Here is a 24772-nt window from a genome sequence, read left to right on the forward strand (position 1 = left end):
AGTTGAAAGTTGCTGCTGTCCGCTTCCTGGCTGCAAACCGGCGTCTACCTGAAGCTCAAGCAAGACAAGGGTGATCTGTAGCGAAATTTTCGGCACAGTGCCGTTCAGGAGAGTTTTTGTTGGAACTACTGCGTCTGATTCAGGGCCCAAGAGCTACGCCACAGGCGTCTGCGCACAGTCGAGCATGTGTGTTGAATAATGGTGCTGATAGCCACGTATCATTTGAAGCAGATTTGATGCCTTTCGGAGACAATTTTTCATTGAATAGGATTGTAGCTCATTTGTGGCAGCAGGAAATAAGCTGTAGTCAAAAGGATCTTCCATAGATGGTCGCAGGTCCCATCAGTATTGTATGGCTCGTAAAGCATTGTGTGGAGCCCGGCTAGCTCAGTCGGTAGAGCATGAGACTCTTAATCTCAGGGTCGTGGGTTCGAGCCCCACGCTGGGCGGCGCAAAATTTTGTGTCTACGCGGATGCAACCTGCGCCCCTCTCGTGAGCCTTGCGTAATGAACGTAACGGGTTACGACGATGCCTAGCTTCTTATGAATATCAGAGGAATGGTATTTGAAGCTGAAAGTAACTCTGAAATGAAATAAATGTGTTGTTTTGGAATTTTAGGTGTACATCGATATCGTGTGAGATGTGTAGGAAAGCAGCAGCTGTGGTAGCTAAATGCAAATAATGGTCGCTAATGCGGTGCGTTTCCAGCTGAAGATCTCCGATTCACTAGTCCATAAGAACAAAGTACCCGAAAAGCGCGCTAGGAGGCGCCTCCTTAGCTCAGTGGCAGAGCGCTGGTCTAGTAAACCAGAGGTCGTGAGTTCGATCCTCACAGGAGGCAAATGAATTTTGTAAAAGCCCCTCCCACCGTGGCCCTTTCGAAAAAAGCGGTCAAGGATGAAACAAATTATAAATGGGTGCGGTATTTAAGAAATGCTCTCGCAAATGAATAGTGCGAATGGTGCTATTAAAGTAGGCACCAGAAACTGCTGCTTTTGGGAGTCTCCGGAGAATGCCGACGTGAAATACTTAGTTCTTGTGATGTATTTTCTACCCCTGATAGAGACCCTCGCGGTTGTCGTCGTCGTCGTCGTCGTCGTCGTCGTCGTCGTCGTCGTCGTCGTCGGCGCCGCCGCCGCTTTGGTAATAGCGGCAACTCGCCATTGTATCTCATAGGGTGAGGTACCTTCTGCAACCGACTGAGATGGCACTAAGCGATTGAAGCTGATTTGCACGCTCTTGTTTGATGAGCGTCATAAGGGCTTGAATGTAACTTGCGATGGGACACAGCAAGAAGTAGCGTCGCATTTTTAGTACTGAAATTGGAGAATTGCGTCAAAGATGGTAAATTCATTCCGGGAAGTGCACAAATGGCGATAATGAGGTGTGTTTGGGGAAGCGTATTGCGCCAGTGACCGTGTGGCCTAATGGATCCGAAGATTGCAGGTTCGAATCCTGTCACGGTCGAGTTTTTCCAGTTCTGCAAAAGATGCATGCTGCAAACATATGGGAAAACATATCTGACCCCCATCTACCATCCAATGTGCGATCGACGTGGTACCTCGCAGTCAATAGAAAAATCCCCACCAACTCTAAACTGCACGCGATACGTCTGGCACACACACCAAACTGTCCCAGCTGCGATGTCGTCGACACCGAAGAACATCGTTTCGTCTGTGACGATGTGAAAGACGTGTGGAATCTCTTCAGGCAAAAACTAGCACGTGTGCTCCGCACGTCACCTAACACCATTACACCGACACACGTCCTTCTGCCAGATGACGTGCCATATCCTAACACCAAAAGAAGGTCAGCCAACTGGCTCAAAGGACTAACAGTCCATTACATCTCAACGGCTATGACGAAGAGTGCAGAAGACTACTGGATGTACCTGATGACAGAACTTCAAAAGCTCGAACGACACAAGAAATACAAAGAAAATTACGCAAATTTCTTGAACCGAACTTTGTCCTACCGACAGAGCTGAAGAACGATTAAACGATATTTTTTTTAATTTTTTTTATTACTTTTTTAATTTTTTTTATTTTTTATGAAATTCTCTATTAAGTTTCTCATTCCTTTTGCGCCAAGAAGGTGGCTATTTCGTTTACCCTTTGCCCTCGTGTAGCAGCACTAATAGGTTGCTGACGCAACCCTGAGACGCCAGCGGGCTGAAGTACGCCTGGCTCTCCTATAAAAATCGCTACCGCACAATGATGGAAGAATGTAGCGGACCTATTTTCTTTCCACAACTCCAAAAGAAGGGATTTTGTTCACTTGTACACATTTACTTCGTTGGTCAACTATCTCTTATGGAACAAACATAGCACAGAAGCTAGCCGAAGAAGGCACAAATGGCGAGCGGAAGGACGGGCTGTAGGGGAGGAAGGAGGCCCGAAAAAAAAAAAAAAAAAAAAAAAAATGGATAAGGCGTCGGACTTCGGATCCGAAGATTGCAGGTTCGAATCCTGTCACGGTCGAGTTTTTCCAGTTCTGCAAAAGATGCATGCTGTTTTACTGTGTTGTTTGAGTACTACAAAACTAGTTGAAAGTTGCTGCTGTCCGCTTCCTGGCTGCAAACCGGCGTCTACCTGAAGCTCAAGCAAGACAAGGGTGATCTGTAGCGAAATTTTCGGCACAGTGCCGTTCAGGAGAGTTTTTGTTGGAACTACTGCGTCTGATTCAGGGCCCAAGAGCTACGCCACAGGCGTCTGCGCACAGTCGAGCATGTGTGTTGAATAATGGTGCTGATAGCCACGTATCATTTGAAGCAGATTTGATGCCTTTCGGAGACAATTTTTCATTGAATAGGATTGTAGCTCATTTGTGGCAGCAGGAAATAAGCTGTAGTCAAAAGGATCTTCCATAGATGGTCGCAGGTCCCATCAGTATTGTATGGCTCGTAAAGCATTGTGTGGAGCCCGGCTAGCTCAGTCGGTAGAGCATGAGACTCTTAATCTCAGGGTCGTGGGTTCGAGCCCCACGCTGGGCGGCGCAAAATTTTGTGTCTACGCGGATGCAACCTGCGCCCCTCTCGTGAGCCTTGCGTAATGAACGTAACGGGTTACGACGATGCCTAGCTTCTTATGAATATCAGAGGAATGGTATTTGAAGCTGAAAGTAACTCTGAAATGAAATAAATGTGTTGTTTTGGAATTTTAGGTGTACATCGATATCGTGTGAGATGTGTAGGAAAGCAGCAGCTGTGGTAGCTAAATGCAAATAATGGTCGCTAATGCGGTGCGTTTCCAGCTGAAGATCTCCGATTCACTAGTCCATAAGAACAAAGTACCCGAAAAGCGCGCTAGGAGGCGCCTCCTTAGCTCAGTGGCAGAGCGCTGGTCTAGTAAACCAGAGGTCGTGAGTTCGATCCTCACAGGAGGCAAATGAATTTTGTAAAAGCCCCTCCCACCGTGGCCCTTTCGAAAAAAGCGGTCAAGGATGAAACAAATTATAAATGGGTGCGGTATTTAAGAAATGCTCTCGCAAATGAATAGTGCGAATGGTGCTATTAAAGTAGGCACCAGAAACTGCTGCTTTTGGGAGTCTCCGGAGAATGCCGACGTGAAATACTTAGTTCTTGTGATGTATTTTCTACCCCTGATAGAGACCCTCGCGGTTGTCGTCGTCGTCGTCGTCGTCGTCGTCGTCGTCGGCGCCGCCGCCGCTTTGGTAATAGCGGCAACTCGCCATTGTATCTCATAGGGTGAGGTACCTTCTGCAACCGACTGAGATGGCACTAAGCGATTGAAGCTGATTTGCACGCTCTTGTTTGATGAGCGTCATAAGGGCTTGAATGTAACTTGCGATGGGACACAGCAAGAAGTAGCGTCGCATTTTTAGTACTGAAATTGGAGAATTGCGTCAAAGATGGTAAATTCATTCCGGGAAGTGCACAAATGGCGATAATGAGGTGTGTTTGGGGAAGCGTATTGCGCCAGTGACCGTGTGGCCTAATGGATCCGAAGATTGCAGGTTCGAATCCTGTCACGGTCGAGTTTTTCCAGTTCTGCAAAAGATGCATGCTGCAAACATATGGGAAAACATATCTGACCCCCATCTACCATCCAATGTGCGATCGACGTGGTACCTCGCAGTCAATAGAAAAATCCCCACCAACTCTAAACTGCACGCGATACGTCTGGCACACACACCAAACTGTCCCAGCTGCGATGTCGTCGACACCGAAGAACATCGTTTCGTCTGTGACGATGTGAAAGACGTGTGGAATCTCTTCAGGCAAAAACTAGCACGTGTGCTCCGCACGTCACCTAACACCATTACACCGACACACGTCCTTCTGCCAGATGACGTGCCATATCCTAACACCAAAAGAAGGTCAGCCAACTGGCTCAAAGGACTAACAGTCCATTACATCTCAACGGCTATGACGAAGAGTGCAGAAGACTACTGGATGTACCTGATGACAGAACTTCAAAAGCTCGAACGACACAAGAAATACAAAGAAAATTACGCAAATTTCTTGAACCGAACTTTGTCCTACCGACAGAGCTGAAGAACGATTAAACGATATTTTTTTTAATTTTTTTTATTACTTTTTTAATTTTTTTTATTTTTTATGAAATTCTCTATTAAGTTTCTCATTCCTTTTGCGCCAAGAAGGTGGCTATTTCGTTTACCCTTTGCCCTCGTGTAGCAGCACTAATAGGTTGCTGACGCAACCCTGAGACGCCAGCGGGCTGAAGTACGCCTGGCTCTCCTATAAAAATCGCTACCGCACAATGATGGAAGAATGTAGCGGACCTATTTTCTTTCCACAACTCCAAAAGAAGGGATTTTGTTCACTTGTACACATTTACTTCGTTGGTCAACTATCTCTTATGGAACAAACATAGCACAGAAGCTAGCCGAAGAAGGCACAAATGGCGAGCGGAAGGACGGGCTGTAGGGGAGGAAGGAGGCCCGAAAAAAAAAAAAAAAAAAAAAAAAAATGGATAAGGCGTCGGACTTCGGATCCGAAGATTGCAGGTTCGAATCCTGTCACGGTCGAGTTTTTCCAGTTCTGCAAAAGATGCATGCTGTTTTACTGTGTTGTTTGAGTACTACAAAACTAGTTGAAAGTTGCTGCTGTCCGCTTCCTGGCTGCAAACCGGCGTCTACCTGAAGCTCAAGCAAGACAAGGGTGATCTGTAGCGAAATTTTCGGCACAGTGCCGTTCAGGAGAGTTTTTGTTGGAACTACTGCGTCTGATTCAGGGCCCAAGAGCTACGCCACAGGCGTCTGCGCACAGTCGAGCATGTGTGTTGAATAATGGTGCTGATAGCCACGTATCATTTGAAGCAGATTTGATGCCTTTCGGAGACAATTTTTCATTGAATAGGATTGTAGCTCATTTGTGGCAGCAGGAAATAAGCTGTAGTCAAAAGGATCTTCCATAGATGGTCGCAGGTCCCATCAGTATTGTATGGCTCGTAAAGCATTGTGTGGAGCCCGGCTAGCTCAGTCGGTAGAGCATGAGACTCTTAATCTCAGGGTCGTGGGTTCGAGCCCCACGCTGGGCGGCGCAAAATTTTGTGTCTACGCGGATGCAACCTGCGCCCCTCTCGTGAGCCTTGCGTAATGAACGTAACGGGTTACGACGATGCCTAGCTTCTTATGAATATCAGAGGAATGGTATTTGAAGCTGAAAGTAACTCTGAAATGAAATAAATGTGTTGTTTTGGAATTTTAGGTGTACATCGATATCGTGTGAGATGTGTAGGAAAGCAGCAGCTGTGGTAGCTAAATGCAAATAATGGTCGCTAATGCGGTGCGTTTCCAGCTGAAGATCTCCGATTCACTAGTCCATAAGAACAAAGTACCCGAAAAGCGCGCTAGGAGGCGCCTCCTTAGCTCAGTGGCAGAGCGCTGGTCTAGTAAACCAGAGGTCGTGAGTTCGATCCTCACAGGAGGCAAATGAATTTTGTAAAAGCCCCTCCCACCGTGGCCCTTTCGAAAAAAGCGGTCAAGGATGAAACAAATTATAAATGGGTGCGGTATTTAAGAAATGCTCTCGCAAATGAATAGTGCGAATGGTGCTATTAAAGTAGGCACCAGAAACTGCTGCTTTTGGGAGTCTCCGGAGAATGCCGACGTGAAATACTTAGTTCTTGTGATGTATTTTCTACCCCTGATAGAGACCCTCGCGGTTGTCGTCGTCGTCGTCGTCGTCGTCGTCGTCGGCGCCGCCGCCGCTTTGGTAATAGCGGCAACTCGCCATTGTATCTCATAGGGTGAGGTACCTTCTGCAACCGACTGAGATGGCACTAAGCGATTGAAGCTGATTTGCACGCTCTTGTTTGATGAGCGTCATAAGGGCTTGAATGTAACTTGCGATGGGACACAGCAAGAAGTAGCGTCGCATTTTTAGTACTGAAATTGGAGAATTGCGTCAAAGATGGTAAATTCATTCCGGGAAGTGCACAAATGGCGATAATGAGGTGTGTTTGGGGAAGCGTATTGCGCCAGTGACCGTGTGGCCTAATGGATCCGAAGATTGCAGGTTCGAATCCTGTCACGGTCGAGTTTTTCCAGTTCTGCAAAAGATGCATGCTGCAAACATATGGGAAAACATATCTGACCCCCATCTACCATCCAATGTGCGATCGACGTGGTACCTCGCAGTCAATAGAAAAATCCCCACCAACTCTAAACTGCACGCGATACGTCTGGCACACACACCAAACTGTCCCAGCTGCGATGTCGTCGACACCGAAGAACATCGTTTCGTCTGTGACGATGTGAAAGACGTGTGGAATCTCTTCAGGCAAAAACTAGCACGTGTGCTCCGCACGTCACCTAACACCATTACACCGACACACGTCCTTCTGCCAGATGACGTGCCATATCCTAACACCAAAAGAAGGTCAGCCAACTGGCTCAAAGGACTAACAGTCCATTACATCTCAACGGCTATGACGAAGAGTGCAGAAGACTACTGGATGTACCTGATGACAGAACTTCAAAAGCTCGAACGACACAAGAAATACAAAGAAAATTACGCAAATTTCTTGAACCGAACTTTGTCCTACCGACAGAGCTGAAGAACGATTAAACGATATTTTTTTTAATTTTTTTTATTACTTTTTTAATTTTTTTTATTTTTTATGAAATTCTCTATTAAGTTTCTCATTCCTTTTGCGCCAAGAAGGTGGCTATTTCGTTTACCCTTTGCCCTCGTGTAGCAGCACTAATAGGTTGCTGACGCAACCCTGAGACGCCAGCGGGCTGAAGTACGCCTGGCTCTCCTATAAAAATCGCTACCGCACAATGATGGAAGAATGTAGCGGACCTATTTTCTTTCCACAACTCCAAAAGAAGGGATTTTGTTCACTTGTACACATTTACTTCGTTGGTCAACTATCTCTTATGGAACAAACATAGCACAGAAGCTAGCCGAAGAAGGCACAAATGGCGAGCGGAAGGACGGGCTGTAGGGGAGGAAGGAGGCCCGAAAAAAAAAAAAAAAAAAAAAAATGGATAAGGCGTCGGACTTCGGATCCGAAGATTGCAGGTTCGAATCCTGTCACGGTCGAGTTTTTCCAGTTCTGCAAAAGATGCATGCTGTTTTACTGTGTTGTTTGAGTACTACAAAACTAGTTGAAAGTTGCTGCGGTCCGCTTCCTGGCTGCAAACCGGCGTCTACCTGAAGCTCAAGCAAGACAAGGGTGATCTGTAGCGAAATTTTCGGCACAGTGCCGTTCAGGAGAGTTTTTGTTGGAACTACTGCGTCTGATTCAGGGCCCAAGAGCTACGCCACAGGCGTCTGCGCACAGTCGAGCATGTGTGTTGAATAATGGTGCTGATAGCCACGTATCATTTGAAGCAGATTTGATGCCTTTCGGAGACAATTTTTCATTGAATAGGATTGTAGCTCATTTGTGGCAGCAGGAAATAAGCTGTAGTCAAAAGGATCTTCCATAGATGGTCGCAGGTCCCATCAGTATTGTATGGCTCGTAAAGCATTGTGTGGAGCCCGGCTACCTCAGTCGGTAGAGCATGAGACTCTTAATCTCAGGGTCGTGGGTTCGAGCCCCACGCTGGGCGGCGCAAAATTTTGTGTCTACGCGGATGCAACCTGCGCCCCTCTCGTGAGCCTTGCGTAATGAACGTAACGGGTTACGACGATGCCTAGCTTCTTATGAATATCAGAGGAATGGTATTTGAAGCTGAAAGTAACTCTGAAATGAAATAAATGTGTTGTTTTGGAATTTTAGGTGTACATCGATATCGTGTGAGATGTGTAGGAAAGCAGCAGCTGTGGTAGCTAAATGCAAATAATGGTCGCTAATGCGGTGCGTTTCCAGCTGAAGATCTCCGATTCACTAGTCCATAAGAACAAAGTACCCGAAAAGCGCGCTAGGAGGCGCCTCCTTAGCTCAGTGGCAGAGCGCTGGTCTAGTAAACCAGAGGTCGTGAGTTCGATCCTCACAGGAGGCAAATGAATTTTGTAAAAGCCCCTCCCACCGTGGCCCTTTCGAAAAAAGCGGTCAAGGATGAAACAAATTATAAATGGGTGCGGTATTTAAGAAATGCTCTCGCAAATGAATAGTGCGAATGGTGCTATTAAAGTAGGCACCAGAAACTGCTGCTTTTGGGAGTCTCCGGAGAATGCCGACGTGAAATACTTAGTTCTTGTGATGTATTTTCTACCCCTGATAGAGACCCTCGCGGTTGTCGTCGTCGTCGTCGTCGTCGTCGTCGGCGCCGCCGCCGCTTTGGTAATAGCGGCAACTCGCCATTGTATCTCATAGGGTGAGGTACCTTCTGCAACCGACTGAGATGGCACTAAGCGATTGAAGCTGATTTGCACGCTCTTGTTTGATGAGCGTCATAAGGGCTTGAATGTAACTTGCGATGGGACACAGCAAGAAGTAGCGTCGCATTTTTAGTACTGAAATTGGAGAATTGCGTCAAAGATGGTAAATTCATTCCGGGAAGTGCACAAATGGCGATAATGAGGTGTGTTTGGGGAAGCGTATTGCGCCAGTGACCGTGTGGCCTAATGGATAAGGCGTCGGACTTCGGATCCGAAGATTGCAGGTTCGAATCCTGTCACGGTCGAGTTTTTCCAGTTCTGCAAAAGATGCATGCTGTTTTACTGTGTTGTTTGAGTACTACAAAACTAGTTGAAAGTTGCTGCTGTCCGCTTCCTGGCTGCAAACCGGCGTCTACCTGAAGCTCAAGCAAGACAAGGGTGATCTGTAGCGAAATTTTCGGCACAGTGCCGTTCAGGAGAGTTTTTGTTGGAACTACTGCGTCTGATTCAGGGCCCAAGAGCTACGCCACAGGCATCTGCGCACAGTCGAGCATGTGTGTTGAATAATGGTGCTGATAGCCACGTATCATTTGAAGCAGATTTGATGCCTTTCGGAGACAATTTTTCATTGAATAGGATTGTAGCTCATTTGTGGCAGCAGGAAATAAGCTGTAGTCAAAAGGATCTTCCATAGATGGTCGCAGGTCCCATCAGTATTGTATGGCTCGTAAAGCATTGTGTGGAGCCCGGCTAGCTCAGTCGGTAGAGCATGAGACTCTTAATCTCAGGGTCGTGGGTTCGAGCCCCACGCTGGGCGGCGCAAAATTTTGTGTCTACGCGGATGCAACCTGCGCCCCTCTCGTGAGCCTTGCGTAATGAACGTAACGGGTTACGACGATGCCTAGCTTCTTATGAATATCAGAGGAATGGTATTTGAAGCTGAAAGTAACTCTGAAATGAAATAAATGTGTTGTTTTGGAATTTTAGGTGTACATCGATATCGTGTGAGATGTGTAGGAAAGCAGCAGCTGTGGTAGCTAAATGCAAATAATGGTCGCTAATGCGGTGCGTTTCCAGCTGAAGATCTCCGATTCACTAGTCCATAAGAACAAAGTACCCGAAAAGCGCGCTAGGAGGCGCCTCCTTAGCTCAGTGGCAGAGCGCTGGTCTAGTAAACCAGAGGTCGTGAGTTCGATCCTCACAGGAGGCAAATGAATTTTGTAAAAGCCCCTCCCACCGTGGCCCTTTCGAAAAAAGCGGTCAAGGATGAAACAAATTATAAATGGGTGCGGTATTTAAGAAATGCTCTCGCAAATGAATAGTGCGAATGGTGCTATTAAAGTAGGCACCAGAAACTGCTGCTTTTGGGAGTCTCCGGAGAATGCCGACGTGAAATACTTAGTTCTTGTGATGTATTTTCTACCCCTGATAGAGACCCTCGCGGTTGTCGTCGTCGTCGTCGTCGTCGTCGTCGGCGCCGCCGCCGCTTTGGTAATAGCGGCAACTCGCCATTGTATCTCATAGGGTGAGGTACCTTCTGCAACCGACTGAGATGGCACTAAGCGATTGAAGCTGATTTGCACGCTCTTGTTTGATGAGCGTCATAAGGGCTTGAATGTAACTTGCGATGGGACACAGCAAGAAGTAGCGTCGCATTTTTAGTACTGAAATTGGAGAATTGCGTCAAAGATGGTAAATTCATTCCGGGAAGTGCACAAATGGCGATAATGAGGTGTGTTTGGGGAAGCGTATTGCGCCAGTGACCGTGTGGCCTAATGGATAAGGCGTCGGACTTCGGATCCGAAGATTGCAGGTTCGAATCCTGTCACGGTCGAGTTTTTCCAGTTCTGCAAAAGATGCATGCTGTTTTACTGTGTTGTTTGAGTACTACAAAACTAGTTGAAAGTTGCTGCTGTCCGCTTCCTGGCTGCAAACCGGCGTCTACCTGAAGCTCAAGCAAGACAAGGGTGATCTGTAGCGAAATTTTCGGCACAGTGCCGTTCAGGAGAGTTTTTGTTGGAACTACTGCGTCTGATTCAGGGCCCAAGAGCTACGCCACAGGCATCTGCGCACAGTCGAGCATGTGTGTTGAATAATGGTGCTGATAGCCACGTATCATTTGAAGCAGATTTGATGCCTTTCGGAGACAATTTTTCATTGAATAGGATTGTAGCTCATTTGTGGCAGCAGGAAATAAGCTGTAGTCAAAAGGATCTTCCATAGATGGTCGCAGGTCCCATCAGTATTGTATGGCTCGTAAAGCATTGTGTGGAGCCCGGCTAGCTCAGTCGGTAGAGCATGAGACTCTTAATCTCAGGGTCGTGGGTTCGAGCCCCACGCTGGGCGGCGCAAAATTTTGTGTCTACGCGGATGCAACCTGCGCCCCTCTCGTGAGCCTTGCGTAATGAACGTAACGGGTTACGACGATGCCTATCTTCTTATGAATATCAGAGGAATGGTATTTGAAGCTGAAAGTAACTCTGAAATGAAATAAATGTGTTGTTTTGGAATTTTAGGTGTACATCGATATCGTGTGAGATGTGTAGGAAAGCAGCAGCTGTGGTAGCTAAATGCAAATAATGGTCGCTAATGCGGTGCGTTTCCAGCTGAAGATCTCCGATTCACTAGTCCATAAGAACAAAGTACCCGAAAAGCGCGCTAGGAGGCGCCTCCTTAGCTCAGTGGCAGAGCGCTGGTCTAGTAAACCAGAGGTCGTGAGTTCGATCCTCACAGGAGGCAAATGAATTTTGTAAAAGCCCCTCCCACCGTGGCCCTTTCGAAAAAAGCGGTCAAGGATGAAACAAATTATAAATGGGTGCGGTATTTAAGAAATGCTCTCGCAAATGAATAGTGCGAATGGTGCTATTAAAGTAGGCACCAGAAACTGCTGCTTTTGGGAGTCTCCGGAGAATGCCGACGTGAAATACTTGGTTCTTGTGATGTATTTTCTACCCGTGATAGAGACCCTCGCGGTTGTCGTCGTCGTCGTCGTCGTCGTCGTCGTCGGCGCCGCCGCCGCTTTGGTAATAGCGGCAACTCGCCATTGTATCTCATAGGGTGAGGTACCTTCTGCAACCGACTGAGATGGCACTAAGCGATTGAAGCCGATTTGCACGCTCTTGTTTGATGAGCGTCATAAGGGCTTGAATGTAACTTGCGATGGGACACAGCAAGAAGTAGCGTCGCATTTTTAGTACTGAAATTGGAGAATTGCGTCAAAGATGGTAAATTCATTCCGGGAAGTGCACAAATGGCGATAATGAGGTGTGTTTGGGGAAGCGTATTGCGCCAGTGACCGTGTGGCCTAATGGATAAGGCGTCGGACTTCGGATCCGAAGATTGCAGGTTCGAATCCTGTCACGGTCGAGTTTTTCCAGTTCTGCAAAAGATGCATGCTGTTTTACTGTGTTGTTTGAGTACTACAAAACTAGTTGAAAGTTGCTGCTGTCCGCTTCCTGGCTGCAAACCGGCGTCTACCTGAAGCTCAAGCAAGACAAGGGTGATCTGTAGCGAAATTTTCGGCACAGTGCCGTTCAGGAGAGTTTTTGTTGGAACTACTGCGTCTGATTCAGGGCCCAAGAGCTACGCCACAGGCGTCTGCGCACAGTCGAGCATGTGTGTTGAATAATGGTGCTGATAGCCACGTATCATTTGAAGCAGATTTGATGCCTTTCGGAGACAATTTTTCATTGAATAGGATTGTAGCTCATTTGTGGCAGCAGGAAATAAGCTGTAGTCAAAAGGATCTTCCATAGATGGTCGCAGGTCCCATCAGTATTGTATGGCTCGTAAAGCATTGTGTGGAGCCCGGCTAGCTCAGTCGGTAGAGCATGAGACTCTTAATCTCAGGGTCGTGGGTTCGAGCCCCACGCTGGGCGGCGCAAAATTTTGTGTCTACGCGGATGCAACCTGCGCCCCTCTCGTGAGCCTTGCGTAATGAACGTAACGGGTTACGACGATGCCTAGCTTCTTATGAATATCAGAGGAATGGTATTTGAAGCTGAAAGTAACTCTGAAATGAAATAAATGTGTTGTTTTGGAATTTTAGGTGTACATCGATATCGTGTGAGATGTGTAGGAAAGCAGCAGCTGTGGTAGCTAAATGCAAATAATGGTCGCTAATGCGGTGCGTTTCCAGCTGAAGATCTCCGATTCACTAGTCCATAAGAACAAAGTACCCGAAAAGCGCGCTAGGAGGCGCCTCCTTAGCTCAGTGGCAGAGCGCTGGTCTAGTAAACCAGAGGTCGTGAGTTCGATCCTCACAGGAGGCAAATGAATTTTGTAAAAGCCCCTCCCACCGTGGCCCTTTCGAAAAAAGCGGTCAAGGATGAAACAAATTATAAATGGGTGCGGTATTTAAGAAATGCTCTCGCAAATGAATAGTGGTCGGCGCCGCCGCCGCTTTGGTAATAGCGGCAACTCGCCATTGTATCTCATAGGGTGAGGTACCTTCTGCAACCGACTGAGATGGCACTAAGCGATTGAAGCTGATTTGCACGCTCTTGTTTGATGAGCGTCATAAGGGCTTGAATGTAACTTGCGATGGGACACAGCAAGAAGTAGCGTCGCATTTTTAGTACTGAAATTGGAGAATTGCGTCAAAGATGGTAAATTCATTCCGGGAAGTGCACAAATGGCGATAATGAGGTGTGTTTGGGGAAGCGTATTGCGCCAGTGACCGTGTGGCCTAATGGATCCGAAGATTGCAGGTTCGAATCCTGTCACGGTCGAGTTTTTCCAGTTCTGCAAAAGATGCATGCTGCAAACATATGGGAAAACATATCTGACCCCCATCTACCATCCAATGTGCGATCGACGTGGTACCTCGCAGTCAATAGAAAAATCCCCACCAACTCTAAACTGCACGCGATACGTCTGGCACACACACCAAACTGTCCCAGCTGCGATGTCGTCGACACCGAAGAACATCGTTTCGTCTGTGACGATGTGAAAGACGTGTGGAATCTCTTCAGGCAAAAACTAGCACGTGTGCTCCGCACGTCACCTAACACCATTACACCGACACACGTCCTTCTGCCAGATGACGTGCCATATCCTAACACCAAAAGAAGGTCAGCCAACTGGCTCAAAGGACTAACAGTCCATTACATCTCAACGGCTATGACGAAGAGTGCAGAAGACTACTGGATGTACCTGATGACAGAACTTCAAAAGCTCGAACGACACAAGAAATACAAAGAAAATTACGCAAATTTCTTGAACCGAACTTTGTCCTACCGACAGAGCTGAAGAACGATTAAACGATATTTTTTTTAATTTTTTTTATTACTTTTTTAATTTTTTTTATTTTTTATGAAATTCTCTATTAAGTTTCTCATTCCTTTTGCGCCAAGAAGGTGGCTATTTCGTTTACCCTTTGCCCTCGTGTAGCAGCACTAATAGGTTGCTGACGCAACCCTGAGACGCCAGCGGGCTGAAGTACGCCTGGCTCTCCTATAAAAATCGCTACCGCACAATGATGGAAGAATGTAGCGGACCTATTTTCTTTCCACAACTCCAAAAGAAGGGATTTTGTTCACTTGTACACATTTACTTCGTTGGTCAACTATCTCTTATGGAACAAACATAGCACAGAAGCTAGCCGAAGAAGGCACAAATGGCGAGCGGAAGGACGGGCTGTAGGGGAGGAAGGAGGCCCGAAAAAAAAAAAAAAAAAAAAAAAAATGGATAAGGCGTCGGACTTCGGATCCGAAGATTGCAGGTTCGAATCCTGTCACGGTCGAGTTTTTCCAGTTCTGCAAAAGATGCATGCTGTTTTACTGTGTTGTTTGAGTACTACAAAACTAGTTGAAAGTTGCTGCTGTCCGCTTCCTGGCTGCAAACCGGCGTCTACCTGAAGCTCAAGCAAGACAAGGGTGATCTGTAGCGAAATTTTCGGCACAGTGCCGTTCAGGAGAGTTTTTGTTGGAACTACTGCGTCTGATTCAGGGCCCAAGAGCTACGCCACAGGCGTCTGCGCACAGTCGAGCATGTGTGTTGAATAATGGTGCTGATAGCCACGTATCATTTGAAGCAGATTTGATGCCTTTCGGAGACAATTTTTCATTGAATAGGATTGTAGCTCATTTGTGGCAGCAGGAAATAAGCTGTAGTCAAAAGGATCTTCCATAGATGGTCGCAGGTCCCATCAGTATTGTATGGCTCGTAAATCATTGTGTGGAGCCCGGCTAGCTCAGTCGGTAGAGCATGAGACTCTTAATCTCAGGGTCGTGGGTTCGAGCCCCACGCTGGGCGGCGCAAAATTTTGTGTCTACGCGGATGCAACCTGCGCCCCTCTCGTGAGCCTTGCGTAATGAACGTAACGGGTTACGACGATGCCTAGCTTCTTATGAATATCAGAGGAATGGTATTTGAAGCTGAAAGTAACTCTGAAATGAAATAAATGTGTTGTTTTGGAATTTTAGGTGTACATCGATATCGTGTGAGATGTGTAGGAAAGCAGCAGCTGTGGTAGCTAAATGCAAATAATGGTCGCTAATGCGGTGCGTTTCCAGCTGAAGATCTCCGATTCACTAGTCCATAAGAACAAAGTACCCGAAAAGCGCGCTAGGAGGCGCCTCCTTAGCTCAGTGGCAGAGCGCTGGTCTAGTAAACCAGAGGTCGTGAGTTCGATCCTCACAGGAGGCAAATGAATTTTGTAAAAGCCCCTCCCACCGTGGCCCTTTCGAAAAAAGCGGTCAAGGATGAAACAAATTATAAATGGGTGCGGTATTTAAGAAATGCTCTCGCAAATGAATAGTGCGAATGGTGCTATTAAAGTAGGCACCAGAAACTGCTGCTTTTGGGAGTCTCCGGAGAATGCCGACGTGAAATACTTAGTTCTTGTGATGTATTTTCTACCCCTGATAGAGACCCTCGCGGTTGTCGTCGTCGTCGTCGTCGTCGTCGTCGTCGTCGGCGCCGCCGCCGCTTTGGTAATAGCGGCAACTCGCCATTGTATCTCATAGGGTGAGGTACCTTCTGCAACCGACTGAGATGGCACTAAGCGATTGAAGCTGATTTGCACGCTCTTGTTTGATGAGCGTCATAAGGGCTTGAATGTAACTTGCGATGGGACACAGCAAGAAGTAGCGTCGCATTTTTAGTACTGAAATTGGAGAATTGCGTCAAAGATGGTAAATTCATTCCGGGAAGTGCACAAATGGCGATAATGAGGTGTGTTTGGGGAAGCGTATTGCGCCAGTGACCGTGTGGCCTAATGGATCCGAAGATTGCAGGTTCGAATCCTGTCACGGTCGAGTTTTTCCAGTTCTGCAAAAGATGCATGCTGCAAACATATGGGAAAACATATCTGACCCCCATCTACCATCCAATGTGCGATCGACGTGGTACCTCGCAGTCAATAGAAAAATCCCCACCAACTCTAAACTGCACGCGATACGTCTGGCACACACACCAAACTGTCCCAGCTGCGATGTCGTCGACACCGAAGAACATCGTTTCGTCTGTGACGATGTGAAAGACGTGTGGAATCTCTTCAGGCAAAAACTAGCACGTGTGCTCCGCACGTCACCTAACACCATTACACCGACACACGTCCTTCTGCCAGATGACGTGCCATATCCTAACACCAAAAGAAGGTCAGCCAACTGGCTCAAAGGACTAACAGTCCATTACATCTCAACGGCTATGACGAAGAGTGCAGAAGACTACTGGATGTACCTGATGACAGAACTTCAAAAGCTCGAACGACACAAGAAATACAAAGAAAATTACGCAAACTTCTTGAACCGAACTTTGTCCTACCGACAGAGCTGAAGAACGATTAAACGATATTTTTTTTAATTTTTTTTATTATTTTTTTTATTTTTTTTATTTTTTTTATTTTTTATGAAATTCTCTATTAAGTTTCTCATTCCTTTTGCGCCAAGAAGGTGGCTATTTCGTTTACCCTTTGCCCTCGTGTAGCAGCACTAATAGGTTGCTGACGCAACCCTGAGACGCCAGCGGGCTGAAGTACGCCTGGCTCTCCTATAAAAATCGCTACCGCACAATGATGGAAGAATGTAGCGGACCTATTTTCTTTCCACAACTCCAAAAGAAGGGATTTTGTTCACTTGTACACATTTACTTCGTTGGTCAACTATCTCTTATGGAACAAACATAGCACAGAAGCTAGCCGAAGAAGGCACAAATGGCGAGCGGAAGGACGGGCTGTAGGGGAGGAAGGAGGCCCGAAAAAAAAAAAAAAAAAAAAAAAAAAAAAAAAAAAAAATGGATAAGGCGTCGGACTTCGGATCCGAAGATTGCAGGTTCGAATCCTGTCACGGTCGAGTTTTTCCAGTTCTGCAAAAGATGCATGCTGTTTTACTGTGTTGTTTGAGTACTACAAAACTAGTTGAAAGTTGCTGCTGTCCGCTTCCTGGCTGCAAACCGGCGTCTACCTGAAGCTCAAGCAAGACAAGGGTGATCTGTAGCGAAATTTTCGGCACAGTGCCGTTCAGGAGAGTTTTTGTTGGAACTACTGCGTCTGATTCAGGGCCCAAGAGCTACGCCACAGGCGTCTGCGCACAGTCGAGCATGTGTGTTGAATAATGGTGCTGATAGCCACGTATCATTTGAAGCAGATTTGATGCCTTTCGGAGACAATTTTTCATTGAATAGGATTGTAGCTCATTTGTGGCAGCAGGAAATAAGCTGTAGTCAAAAGGATCTTCCATAGATGGTCGCAGGTCCCATCAGTATTGTATGGCTCGTAAAGCATTGTGTGGAGCCCGGCTAGCTCAGTCGGTAGAGCATGAGACTCTTAATCTCAGGGTCGTGGGTTCGAGCCCCACGCTGGGCGGCGCAAAATTTTGTGTCTACGCGGATGCAACCTGCGCCCCTCTCGTGAGCCTTGCGTAATGAACGTAACGGGTTACGACGATGCCTAGCTTCTTATGAATATCAGAGGAATGGTATTTGAAGCTGAAAGTAACTCTGAAATGAAATAAATGTGTTGTTTTGGAATTTTAGGTGTACATCGATATCGTGTGAGATGTGTAGGAAAGCAGCAGCTGTGGTAGCTAAATGCAAATAATGGTCGCTAATGCGGTGCGTTTCCAGCTGAAGATCTCCGATTCACTAGTCCATAAGAACAAAGTACCCGAAAAGCGCGCTAGGAGGCGCCTCCTTAGCTCAGTGGCAGAGCGCTGGTCTAGTAAACCAGAGGTCGTGAGTTCGATCCTCACAGGAGGCAAATGAATTTTGTAAAAGCCCCTCCCACCGTGGCCCTTTCGAAAAAAGCGGTCAAGGATGAAACAAATTATAAATGGGTGCGGTATTTAAGAAATGCTCTCGCAAATGAATAGTGGTCGGCGCCGCCGCCGCTTTGGTAATAGCGGCAACTCGCCATTGTATCTCATAGGGTGAGGTACCTTCTGCAACCGACTGAGATGGCACTAAGCGATTGAAGCTGATTTGCACGCTCTTGTTTGATGAGCGTCATAAGGGCTTGAATGTAACTTGCGATGGGACACAGCAAGAAGTAGCGTCGCATTTTTAGTACTGAAATTGGAGAATTGCGTCAAAGATGGTAAATTCATTCCGGGAAGTGCACAAATGGCGATAATGAGGTGTGTTTGGGGAAGCGTATTGCGCCAGTGACCGTGTGGCCTAATGGATCCGAAGATTGCAGGTTCGAATCCTGTCACGGTCGAGTTTTTCCAGTTCTGCAAAAGATGCATGCTGCAAACATATGGGAAAACATATCTGACCCCCATCTACCATCCAATGTGCGATCGACGTGGTACCTCGCAGTCAATAGAAAAATCCCCACCAACTCTAAACTGCACGCGATACGTCTGGCACACACACCAAACTGTCCCAGCTGCGATGTCGTCGACACCGAAGAACATCGTTTCGTCTGTGACGATGTGAAAGACGTGTGGAATCTCTTCAGGCAAAAACTAGCACGTGTGCTCCGCACGTCACCTAACACCATTACACCGACACACGTCCTTCTGCCAGATGACGTGCCATATCCTAACACCAAAAGAAGGTCAGCCAACTGGCTCAAAGGACTAACAGTCCATTACATCTCAACGGCTATGACGAAGAGTGCAGAAGACTACTGGATGTACCTGATGACAGAACTTCAAAAGCTCGAACGACACAAGAAATACAAAGAAAATTACGCAAATTTCTTGAACCGAACTTTGTCCTACCGACAGAGCTGAAGAACGATTAAACGATATTTTTTTTAATTTTTTTTATTACTTTTTTAATTTTTTTTATTTTTTATGAAATTCTCTATTAAGTTTCTCATTCCTTTTGCGCCAAGAAGGTGGCTATTTCGTTTACCCTTTGCCCTCGTGTAGCAGCACTAATAGGTTGCTGACGCAACCCTGAGACGCCAGCGGGCTGAAGTACGCCTGGCTCTCCTATAAAAATCGCTACCGCACAATGATGGAAGAATGTAGCGGACCTATTTTCTTTCCACAACTCCAAAAGAAGGGATTTTGTTCACTTGTACACATTTACTTCGTTGGTCAACTATCTCTTATGGAACAAACATAGCACAGAAGCTAGCCGAAGAAGGCACAAATGGCGAGCGGAAGGACGGGCTGTAGGGGAGGAAGGAGGCCCGAAAAAAAAAAAAAAAAAAAAAAAAATGGATAAGGCGTCGGACTTCGGATCCGAAGATTGCAGGTTCGAATCCTGTCACGGTCGAGTTTTTCCAGTTCTGCAAAAGATGCATGCTGTTTTACTGTGTTGTTTGAGTACTACAAAACTAGTTGAAAGTTGCTGCTGTCCGCTTCCTGGCTGCAAACCGGCGTCTACCTGAAGCTCAAGCAAGACAAGGGTGATCTGTAGCGAAATTTTCGGCACAGTGCCGTTCAGGAGAGTTTTTGTTGGAACTACTGCGTCTGATTCAGGGCCCAAGAGCTACGCCACAGGCGTCTGCGCACAGTCGAGCATGTGTGTTGAATAATGGTGCTGATAGCCACGTATCATTTGAAGCAGATTTGATGCCTTTCGGAGACAATTTTTCATTGAATAGGATTGTAGCTCATTTGTGGCAGCAGGAAATAAGCTGTAGTCAAAAGGATCTTCCATAGATGGTCGCAGGTCCCATCAGTATTGTATGGCTCGTAAATCATTGTGTGGAGCCCGGCTAGCTCAGTCGGTAGAGCATGAGACTCTTAATCTCAGGGTCGTGGGTTCGAGCCCCACGCTGGGCGGCGCAAAATTTTGTGTCTACGCGGATGCAACCTGCGCCCCTCTCGTGAGCCTTGCGTAATGAACGTAACGGGTTACGACGATGCCTAGCTTCTTATGAATATCAGAGGAATGGTATTTGAAGCTGAAAGTAACTCTGAAATGAAATAAATGTGTTGTTTTGGAATTTTAGGTGTACATCGATATCGTGTGAGATGTGTAGGAAAGCAGCAGCTGTGGTAGCTAAATGCAAATAATGGTCGCTAATGCGGTGCGTTTCCAGCTGAAGATCTCCGATTCACTAGTCCATAAGAACAAAGTACCCGAAAAGCGCGCTAGGAGGCGCCTCCTTAGCTCAGTGGCAGAGCGCTGGTCTAGTAAACCAGAGGTCGTGAGTTCGATCCTCACAGGAGGCAAATGAATTTTGTAAAAGCCCCTCCCACCGTGGCCCTTTCGAAAAAAGCGGTCAAGGATGAAACAAATTATAAATGGGTGCGGTATTTAAGAAATGCTCTCGCAAATGAATAGTGCGAATGGTGCTATTAAAGTAGGCACCAGAAACTGCTGCTTTTGGGAGTCTCCGGAGAATGCCGACGTGAAATGCTTAGTTCTTGTGATGTATTTTCTACCCCTGATAGAGACCCTCGCGGTTGTCGTCGTCGTCGTCGTCGTCGGCGCCGCCGCCGCTTTGGTAATAGCGGCAACTCGCCATTGTATCTCATAGGGTGAGGTACCTTCTGCAACCGACTGAGATGGCACTAAGCGATTGAAGCTGATTTGCACGCTCTTGTTTGATGAGCGTCATAAGGGCTTGAATGTAACTTGCGATGGGACACAGCAAGAAGTAGCGTCGCATTTTTAGTACTGAAATTGGAGAATTGCGTCAAAGATGGTAAATTCATTCCGGGAAGTGCACAAATGGCGATAATGAGGTGTGTTTGGGGAAGCGTATTGCGCCAGTGACCGTGTGGCCTAATGGATCCGAAGATTGCAGGTTCGAATCCTGTCACGGTCGAGTTTTTCCAGTTCTGCAAAAGATGCATGCTGCAAACATATGGGAAAACATATCTGACCCCCATCTACCATCCAATGTGCGATCGACGTGGTACCTCGCAGTCAATAGAAAAATCCCCACCAACTCTAAACTGCACGCGATACGTCTGGCACACACACCAAACTGTCCCAGCTGCGATGTCGTCGACACCGAAGAACATCGTTTCGTCTGTGACGATGTGAAAGACGTGTGGAATCTCTTCAGGCAAAAACTAGCACGTGTGCTCCGCACGTCACCTAACACCATTACACCGACACACGTCCTTCTGCCAGATGACGTGCCATATCCTAACACCAAAAGAAGGTCAGCCAACTGGCTCAAAGGACTAACAGTCCATTACATCTCAACGGCTATGACGAAGAGTGCAGAAGACTACTGGATGTACCTGATGACAGAACTTCAAAAGCTCGAACGACACAAGAAATACAAAGAAAATTACGCAAATTTCTTGAACCGAACTTTGTCCTACCGACAGAGCTGAAGAACGATTAAACGATATTTTTTTTAATTTTTTTTATTACTTTTTTAATTTTTTTTATTTTTTATGAAATTCTCTATTAAGTTTCTCATTCCTTTTGCGCCAAGAAGGTGGCTATTTCGTTTACCCTTTGCCCTCGTGTAGCAGCACTAATAGGTTGCTGACGCAACCCTGAGACGCCAGCGGGCTGAAGTACGCCTGGCTCTCCTATAAAAATCGCTACCGCACAATGATGGAAGAATGTAGCGGACCTATTTTCTTTCCACAACTCCAAAAGAAGGGATTTTGTTCACTTGTACACATTTACTTCGTTGGTCAACTATCTCTTATGGAACAAACATAGCACAGAAGCTAGCCGAAGAAGGCACAAATGGCGAGCGGAAGGACGGGCTGTAGGGGAGGAAGGAGGCCCGGAAAAAAAAAAAAAAAAAAAAAAAAAAAAAAAATGGATAAGGCGTCGGACTTCGGATCCGAAGATTGCAGGTTCGAATCCTGTCACGGTCGAGTTTTTCCAGTTCTGCAAAAGATGCATGCTGTTTTACTGTGTTGTTTGAGTACTACAAAACTAGTTGAAAGTTGCTGCTGTCCGCTTCCTGGCTGCAAACCGGCGTCTACCTGAAGCTCAAGCAAGACAAGGGTGATCTGTAGCGAAATTTTCGGCACAGTGCCGTTCAGGAGAGTTTTTGTTGGAACTACTGCGTCTGATTCAGGGCCCAAGAGCTACGCCACAGGCGTCTGCGCACAGTCGAGCATGTGTGTTGAATAATGGTGCTGATAGCCACGTATCATTTGAAGCAGATTTGATGCCTTTCGGAGACAATTTTTCATTGAATAGGATTGTAGCTCATTTGTGGCAGCAGGAAATAAGCTGTAGTCAAAAGGATCTTCCATAGATGGTCGCAGGTCCCATCAGTATTGTATGGCTCGTAAAGCATTGTGTGGAGCCCGGCTAGCTCAGTCGGTAGAGCATGAGACTCTTAATCTCAGGGTCGTGGGTTCGAGCCCCACGCTGGGCGGCGCAAAATTTTGTGTCTACGCGGATGCAACCTGCGCCCCTCTCGTGAGCCTTGCGTAATGAACGTAACGGGTTACGACGATGCCTAGCTTCTTATGAATATCAGAGGAATGGTATTTGAAGCTGAAAGTAACTCTGAAATGAAATAAATGTGTTGTTTTGGAATTTTAGGTGTACATCGATATCGTGTGAGATGTGTAGGAAAGCAGCAGCTGTGGTAGCTAAATGCAAATAATGGTCGCTAATGCGGTGCGTTTCCAGCTGAAGATCTCCGATTCACTAGTCCATAAGAACAAAGTACCCGAAAAGCGCGCTAGGAGGCGCCTCCTTAGCTCAGTGGCAGAGCGCTGGTCTAGTAAACCAGAGGTCGTGAGTTCGATCCTCACAGGAGGCAAATGAATTTTGTAAAAGCCCCTCCCACCGTGGCCCTTTCGAAAAAAGCGGTCAAGGATGAAACAAATTATAAATGGGTGCGGTATTTAAGAAATGCTCTCGCAAATGAATAGTGCGAATGGTGCTATTAAAGTAGGCACCAGAAACTGCTGCTTTTGGGAGTCTCCGGAGAATGCCGACGTGAAATACTTAGTTCTTGTGATGTATTTTCTACCCCTGATAGAGACCCTCGCGGTTGTCGTCGTCGTCGTCGGCGCCGCCGCCGCTTTGGTAATAGCGGCAACTCGCCATTGTATCTCATAGGGTGAGGTACCTTCTGCAACCGACTGAGATGGCACTAAGCGATTGAAGCTGATTTGCACGCTCTTGTTTGATGAGCGTCATAAGGGCTTGAATGTAACTTGCGATGGGACACAGCAAGAAGTAGCGTCGCATTTTTAGTACTGAAATTGGAGAATTGCGTCAAAGATGGTAAATTCATTCCGGGAAGTGCACAAATGGCGATAATGAGGTGTGTTTGGGGAAGCGTATTGCGCCAGTGACCGTGTGGCCTAATGGATCCGAAGATTGCAGGTTCGAATCCTGTCACGGTCGAGTTTTTCCAGTTCTGCAAAAGATGCATGCTGCAAACATATGGGAAAACATATCTGACCCCCATCTACCATCCAATGTGCGATCGACGTGGTACCTCGCAGTCAATAGAAAAATCCCCACCAACTCTAAACTGCACGCGATACGTCTGGCACACACACCAAACTGTCCCAGCTGCGATGTCGTCGACACCGAAGAACATCGTTTCGTCTGTGACGATGTGAAAGACGTGTGGAATCTCTTCAGGCAAAAACTAGCACGCGTGCTCCGCACGTCACCTAACACCATTACACCGACACACGTCCTTCTGCCAGATGACGTGCCATATCCTAACACCAAAAGAAGGTCAGCCAACTGGCTCAAAGGACTAACAGTCCATTACATCTCAACGGCTATGACGAAGAGTGCAGAAGACTACTGGATGTACCTGATGACAGAACTTCAAAAGCTCGAACGACACAAGAAATACAAAGAAAATTACGCAAATTTCTTGAACCGAACTTTGTCCTACCGACAGAGCTGAAGAACGATTAAACGATATTTTTTTTAATTTTTTTTATTACTTTTTTAATTTTTTTTATTTTTTATGAAATTCTCTATTAAGTTTCTCATTCCTTTTGCGCCAAGAAGGTGGCTATTTCGTTTACCCTTTGCCCTCGTGTAGCAGCACTAATAGGTTGCTGACGCAACCCTGAGACGCCAGCGGGCTGAAGTACGCCTGGCTCTCCTATAAAAATCGCTACCGCACAATGATGGAAGAATGTAGCGGACCTATTTTCTTTCCACAACTCCAAAAGAAGGGATTTTGTTCACTTGTACACATTTACTTCGTTGGTCAACTATCTCTTATGGAACAAACATAGCACAGAAGCTAGCCGAAGAAGGCACAAATGGCGAGCGGAAGGACGGGCTGTAGGGGAGGAAGGAGGCCCGAAAAAAAAAAAAAAAAAAAAAAAAAAAAAAAAATGGATAAGGCGTCGGACTTCGGATCCGAAGATTGCAGGTTCGAATCCTGTCACGGTCGAGTTTTTCCAGTTCTGCAAAAGATGCATGCTGTTTTACTGTGTTGTTTGAGTACTACAAAACTAGTTGAAAGTTGCTGCTGTCCGCTTCCTGGCTGCAAACCGGCGTCTACCTGAAGCTCAAGCAAGACAAGGGTGATCTGTAGCGAAATTTTCGGCACAGTGCCGTTCAGGAGAGTTTTTGTTGGAACTACTGCGTCTGATTCAGGGCCCAAGAGCTACGCCACAGGCGTCTGCGCACAGTCGAGCATGTGTGTTGAATAATGGTGCTGATAGCCACGTATCATTTGAAGCAGATTT

General features: G+C 46.6%; 25 non-coding genes across 25 annotated transcripts; all 25 read left to right on the forward strand.

Annotated features, from left to right (window-relative positions):
* The first annotated feature begins 376 nt into the window (after positions 1 to 376).
* Trnak-cuu (transfer RNA lysine (anticodon CUU)) lies at positions 377 to 449 on the forward strand. Its single transcript has one exon. It is a non-coding gene; the product is annotated as a tRNA-Lys (tRNA).
* Positions 450 to 770: 321 nt separating this feature from the next.
* Trnat-agu (transfer RNA threonine (anticodon AGU)) lies at positions 771 to 842 on the forward strand. The gene has a single exon. It is a non-coding gene; the product is annotated as a tRNA-Thr (tRNA).
* A 2078-nt stretch (positions 843 to 2920) lies between these two features.
* Trnak-cuu (transfer RNA lysine (anticodon CUU)) lies at positions 2921 to 2993 on the forward strand. Its single transcript has one exon. It is a non-coding gene; the product is annotated as a tRNA-Lys (tRNA).
* A 321-nt stretch (positions 2994 to 3314) lies between these two features.
* Positions 3315 to 3386, forward strand: Trnat-agu (transfer RNA threonine (anticodon AGU)). The gene has a single exon. It is a non-coding gene; the product is annotated as a tRNA-Thr (tRNA).
* Positions 3387 to 5450: 2064 nt separating this feature from the next.
* Positions 5451 to 5523, forward strand: Trnak-cuu (transfer RNA lysine (anticodon CUU)). Its single transcript has one exon. It is a non-coding gene; the product is annotated as a tRNA-Lys (tRNA).
* A 321-nt stretch (positions 5524 to 5844) lies between these two features.
* On the forward strand, positions 5845 to 5916 carry Trnat-agu (transfer RNA threonine (anticodon AGU)). The gene has a single exon. It is a non-coding gene; the product is annotated as a tRNA-Thr (tRNA).
* A 2058-nt stretch (positions 5917 to 7974) lies between these two features.
* Positions 7975 to 8047, forward strand: Trnak-cuu (transfer RNA lysine (anticodon CUU)). The gene has a single exon. It is a non-coding gene; the product is annotated as a tRNA-Lys (tRNA).
* A 321-nt stretch (positions 8048 to 8368) lies between these two features.
* On the forward strand, positions 8369 to 8440 carry Trnat-agu (transfer RNA threonine (anticodon AGU)). The gene has a single exon. It is a non-coding gene; the product is annotated as a tRNA-Thr (tRNA).
* Positions 8441 to 8991: 551 nt separating this feature from the next.
* Positions 8992 to 9064, forward strand: Trnar-ucg (transfer RNA arginine (anticodon UCG)). Its single transcript has one exon. It is a non-coding gene; the product is annotated as a tRNA-Arg (tRNA).
* Positions 9065 to 9503: 439 nt separating this feature from the next.
* Trnak-cuu (transfer RNA lysine (anticodon CUU)) lies at positions 9504 to 9576 on the forward strand. Its single transcript has one exon. It is a non-coding gene; the product is annotated as a tRNA-Lys (tRNA).
* Positions 9577 to 9897: 321 nt separating this feature from the next.
* Trnat-agu (transfer RNA threonine (anticodon AGU)) lies at positions 9898 to 9969 on the forward strand. Its single transcript has one exon. It is a non-coding gene; the product is annotated as a tRNA-Thr (tRNA).
* Positions 9970 to 10520: 551 nt separating this feature from the next.
* On the forward strand, positions 10521 to 10593 carry Trnar-ucg (transfer RNA arginine (anticodon UCG)). The gene has a single exon. It is a non-coding gene; the product is annotated as a tRNA-Arg (tRNA).
* A 439-nt stretch (positions 10594 to 11032) lies between these two features.
* Trnak-cuu (transfer RNA lysine (anticodon CUU)) lies at positions 11033 to 11105 on the forward strand. The gene has a single exon. It is a non-coding gene; the product is annotated as a tRNA-Lys (tRNA).
* Positions 11106 to 11426: 321 nt separating this feature from the next.
* Trnat-agu (transfer RNA threonine (anticodon AGU)) lies at positions 11427 to 11498 on the forward strand. The gene has a single exon. It is a non-coding gene; the product is annotated as a tRNA-Thr (tRNA).
* A 554-nt stretch (positions 11499 to 12052) lies between these two features.
* Trnar-ucg (transfer RNA arginine (anticodon UCG)) lies at positions 12053 to 12125 on the forward strand. Its single transcript has one exon. It is a non-coding gene; the product is annotated as a tRNA-Arg (tRNA).
* Positions 12126 to 12564: 439 nt separating this feature from the next.
* On the forward strand, positions 12565 to 12637 carry Trnak-cuu (transfer RNA lysine (anticodon CUU)). The gene has a single exon. It is a non-coding gene; the product is annotated as a tRNA-Lys (tRNA).
* A 321-nt stretch (positions 12638 to 12958) lies between these two features.
* On the forward strand, positions 12959 to 13030 carry Trnat-agu (transfer RNA threonine (anticodon AGU)). The gene has a single exon. It is a non-coding gene; the product is annotated as a tRNA-Thr (tRNA).
* Positions 13031 to 14941: 1911 nt separating this feature from the next.
* Trnak-cuu (transfer RNA lysine (anticodon CUU)) lies at positions 14942 to 15014 on the forward strand. Its single transcript has one exon. It is a non-coding gene; the product is annotated as a tRNA-Lys (tRNA).
* Positions 15015 to 15335: 321 nt separating this feature from the next.
* Positions 15336 to 15407, forward strand: Trnat-agu (transfer RNA threonine (anticodon AGU)). Its single transcript has one exon. It is a non-coding gene; the product is annotated as a tRNA-Thr (tRNA).
* A 2085-nt stretch (positions 15408 to 17492) lies between these two features.
* On the forward strand, positions 17493 to 17565 carry Trnak-cuu (transfer RNA lysine (anticodon CUU)). The gene has a single exon. It is a non-coding gene; the product is annotated as a tRNA-Lys (tRNA).
* Positions 17566 to 17886: 321 nt separating this feature from the next.
* On the forward strand, positions 17887 to 17958 carry Trnat-agu (transfer RNA threonine (anticodon AGU)). Its single transcript has one exon. It is a non-coding gene; the product is annotated as a tRNA-Thr (tRNA).
* A 1911-nt stretch (positions 17959 to 19869) lies between these two features.
* On the forward strand, positions 19870 to 19942 carry Trnak-cuu (transfer RNA lysine (anticodon CUU)). The gene has a single exon. It is a non-coding gene; the product is annotated as a tRNA-Lys (tRNA).
* A 321-nt stretch (positions 19943 to 20263) lies between these two features.
* Positions 20264 to 20335, forward strand: Trnat-agu (transfer RNA threonine (anticodon AGU)). Its single transcript has one exon. It is a non-coding gene; the product is annotated as a tRNA-Thr (tRNA).
* Positions 20336 to 22394: 2059 nt separating this feature from the next.
* Positions 22395 to 22467, forward strand: Trnak-cuu (transfer RNA lysine (anticodon CUU)). Its single transcript has one exon. It is a non-coding gene; the product is annotated as a tRNA-Lys (tRNA).
* Positions 22468 to 22788: 321 nt separating this feature from the next.
* Trnat-agu (transfer RNA threonine (anticodon AGU)) lies at positions 22789 to 22860 on the forward strand. The gene has a single exon. It is a non-coding gene; the product is annotated as a tRNA-Thr (tRNA).
* The last annotated feature ends 1912 nt before the right edge of the window (positions 22861 to 24772 follow it).

The sequence above is a fragment of the Schistocerca nitens genome, chromosome 8 (genome assembly GCF_023898315.1).
Source record: "Schistocerca nitens isolate TAMUIC-IGC-003100 chromosome 8, iqSchNite1.1, whole genome shotgun sequence".
Taxonomy (NCBI): Eukaryota; Metazoa; Arthropoda; class Insecta; order Orthoptera; family Acrididae; genus Schistocerca; species Schistocerca nitens.